This window comes from Chelonoidis abingdonii, chromosome 9, assembly GCF_003597395.2.
Source record: "Chelonoidis abingdonii isolate Lonesome George chromosome 9, CheloAbing_2.0, whole genome shotgun sequence".
Classification (NCBI taxonomy): domain Eukaryota; kingdom Metazoa; phylum Chordata; order Testudines; family Testudinidae; genus Chelonoidis; species Chelonoidis abingdonii.
This window is the reverse complement of record NC_133777.1, coordinates 44168368-44172129: the sequence shown is the minus strand read 5'-3', so window position 1 is coordinate 44172129 and position 3762 is coordinate 44168368. Positions and strand designations below refer to the sequence as shown.

Genomic DNA, 3762 nt, shown 5'->3' with positions numbered 1-3762 from the left:
AGCCTGCTGTAACCACCTATGGGGAGGGAATCTGACCATGGGGGCCTCAAGCAGTCATTTGTCATGCTTGGGTTTCAGCTTCCTCCCTCCTCCCTTTGTCACTGGATCCATTCTTTAGCTGGCAGCTTCCCAGCTGGGATCTCAATAGTAATTTGGCGCTAACAATAAGCTCTCTGGGAGCCCTTATTAAAAAAGGGGAAGGAAAAATTTGCAACTGGGGAAAAGCAACAATGGGGAACAGAAAGATCTTTGTAAATGGTTTCCAGGCCCCGAGAGAGGGGGAAGGGCAGTCGGTATTCAGGAGAGGCTTCCAGCTCTCATGCAGGACAGCCTGGCCTCTGAGCAGGCACATGGGGGATGGGTAATGGGATGCTGTCCCGTCAGAAGCACTGCAGCATGGGCAATGAGGCCTAGCACCAACACTACGGGGAGCCCAGGCCCTAGTGGAATAGAGAGTCCTACGTGGAGCTCTCTCTTGTCTGGCACACCCCGTGAGAAGAGATGCTGCTCCTGCAGGCGAAGGGAAAGGGAAGGAGGTTGTGGACCATTTATGAGACACTGAGGCTGAACGGGGAGCTAAGGGGCGTGGACCCCCTTTAACAGATGTTACAACATGGGGGGGATGAGGGCTGCAATCCTCTTCAGAGCTCCTGCTGCATGGGGGTTTTAAGCGATGCGGCCCCTTTAAGAGATGGTACGGCTGCAAGGGGGGGAGTAAGGAATGCGGCCCCTTTAATTGCAGCCACCGCTTCCCCTATCACTCGCAGGCCGCGTGCAGAGTGCATTGGACGCCTCCCCATTGGCCGATTATCCACGTGATGTCACACGGTTTTTTCTACCGCAGCTTGTGCGTCCGCTGGTGAAAAGAATCCGTCCGCCCCGCCTCCCCGCGTGATACAGGGGCGGACGGCGGAGGGATCCATAGGGCGGCCGAATTCACCTTGAGGAGCGGCGCGGCGGGATCGCAGAGGAGCTGAAGCTTTCGGTGAGGACGGACGCGGCGAGGAACAGCAGGTAGTCGGGCCGGGGGCGGGGGGGAGGTCAGCGCGGTGCCGCCGCCGCCGCTGCTGCTGCTGCTTCCCCCGCGGCGGAGCGGGTCGTTCGCAGGGAGCCTCCATCCCCCTGCGCTGCCCGCCGGCCCTGTCCGGAGGCGGGGTTCCGGCTGGTGGGCGGCGTGGCCCCTCTACCGAGGCCGAAGGGGCTGCGCTGTGGGTGGGTCGGGGATGCTCTGGAGTGGGGGCGCCGAAGCTCACCCCTCCTCCGCGGAGCGCGCGGCCTCGCGCAGAGCGAGTCTGTGCGTCCGTGGCGCGCGGGGGTACGTGCGTGGTCCGAGCTCCAGCTGCCCCCTCGAGAGCACGTGGGGAGCGGCTGGAGCTTCACAGTGCCCGCTGCAGACCCGTAGCGCCGGCCTGTAGTTACAGACGGGGGCGGAGCTGCAGCCATGTAGCACTGGCCTGTTACAGACGGGGAGTTGGGGGCGCTGCAGCCCCATAGCGCCGGCCTGTTACAGACGGGGGCGGGGGGGCTCCCAGAGGCAGATGAGACCATCTACCTCACTAACATAATAAAGAGCTGCGTTCTGAGGCGGGACAAGCACAACTTCAGTTGTCAGATTCTTGCTTGTACTAATTCTGTAAAATACGACCATAGAAAAATGCAATTTTACTCTTAAAGGCTCTGGTGAATCTCAGTCCTTTTAACCTTCACTGCTTCAGTGTTGCAGGGGAGTCCACCCGGGGTGACAGTAGAGGAGGAAAGGCAGACTAACATTTGGTGGAAAGTGAAGCAATTAAGTACCTTTCAAACCGTTTTAACTCAAAAGTTTAAACCTTGTTCTTCCTCTGTCCCTTCATCCTGTGTTTGCGATGTCCTTATCCTACAGTGAGCTCTTAAACTAGATTAGGTCTCCCTAGGTCAGCGTTTGAATGGCTCTTGTAGCATTGGGTAGCCTTGTGAGACAGGGATCATGTTGCATTGCATATCAAGCCTGGTCAAATGTGATCTGATTACCAATAGAAAAGGCTCTTTCAGCTACTGCAGTCCTGTAATGATCTATATTTTGGATCTGATGCCATTTTGTGTGATTGCAAGGGAGGATCTCTGTAAAACGTACTGCTATTAAGTTAAAACCGTGAGGCCAGTGTAAGAGGGTGATTGAATTCATCATTAGAGATGCTAGATCAGTAGTTCTCAAACTTTTGTACTGGTAATCCCTTTCACATAGCAAGCCTCTGAGTGTGATTCCCCCCTCATAAATTAAAAACACTTAATATATTTAACACCATTATAAATTCTGGAGGCAAAGTGGGGTTTGGGGTGGAAGCTGACAGCTTGTGAACCCCCCATGTAATAACCTTGTGACCTCCAGAGAGGTCCTGACCCCCAGTTTGAGAACCCCCGTGCTAGATTTTTATCCCAGCTTTCCCTTGCACAGGCAGGACTGAAACACAAATGCTCCATGATGATATCGTGAGACTGTATGTGTGAAACAAAACTGGTCCTCCCTCCCAGCATATCTCTTAGGCATACTATTGTAAAAATGGCAAAGATTAATCCTCGCTACCCCAGTGGGTTTATTGGCCCAAACTAACTGATGATAAACTGCTTTGTAGGCAAACTTGATGGGTCAGGTTGCTGCAGCACCATGCAGGGAGACCTGGGTATCTGCTGGGATTGTTCAATGGTGTGAAGGGGGTAGGAGTGCAGGTATTGCTGCTGGCACAACCCCTTGTGGCTGGCCGTGACACTGCAGCTTCAGAGGTGGTGATCTAATGTGCTGCAACATAGTGCTGCAGTATTACAGCTGATGCACACTGCAGGAAAAGAAATGTGGAAGAGTTGTTGTAACCCTGGTCAAATAATCATTCCTAAATGGTTGCCCTGGCATGAACCTCCACTTTTCATCTTAATATCTGTTTTTTTGGGGACTGGGTGATGTGTAAAAGTAAACTGAGCATGCAAGTATCCCTCAAAAGAGGGAATTAAATAACTCCAGCTAATGGTATTCTTTAAACAGGATTCCAGTGTTTGGTAAATTTGAAACTATTACTCTATTGATGGATGATGAACTTTGTCGTTTACTGTGCCTCTAAGGTAGAATTAGCTAGAATAGTGTACTATGCCCTGCCTTATTCTGTACTTCCTGCTTTGTTTCAGATTAATACCAGACACCTCTGGAAAACAATTCTTGGTTTGGTTCAGATACATGTGTTCATATACTACTGTTAGAGCCATGTCTTCAGATAGAAATGTGTACTTTTAACTGAAGATAGCAGTAACCATGCTTCTTAATTACCCTTGCATTTAAGGGGAGATCAGTGCCATATCAACCCAGTTTGATTACTCAAGTAACTCTGAGCTACTAAAAGGGGGAAGTGATTAAGCAAATTACACTTATTTTTGACTGCAGCTGCATGCTGTAGGATTTGCAGAAAGAAGCTTGGATTCAGAGTTGCAAGGTATTTTAGTTTAGTGTTTCCTGGGGTACAGAGGGTCAATCAGACTGTGGGAGTAAGGGTTGAATCGAACAGAAAAGAGAATATTTGCCACCTCCCACACCACGAGAGCTGGTAGTATCCTAAATGATGCTAACTTCGATCAGTATATGGCTCAGACTTGTTAATAACTTAGGCCATGTCTCCACTGCGGGATAATATCGAATTAGCTAAAATCGGTTTTATAAAACTGATATTATAAATTCGATTTCATGCGGCCACACTAGGCACAGTAATTCGGCGTTGTGCGTCCATGGTCCGAGGCTAA

The 3762-nt window shown here is 50.7% G+C and overlaps 1 protein-coding gene across 1 annotated transcript in view; it reads left to right on the top strand.

Moving 5' to 3' along the window:
• Positions 1-898: 898 nt before the first annotated feature.
• Positions 899-3762, top strand: part of PKM (pyruvate kinase M1/2) — a 41412-nt gene continuing 38548 nt past the window's right edge. Inside the window, exon 1 of the mRNA XM_032769285.2 lies at positions 899-1014. The gene's annotated coding sequence lies outside the window, so the exon portion shown is untranslated. The remainder of the gene's footprint in view (positions 1015-3762) is intronic.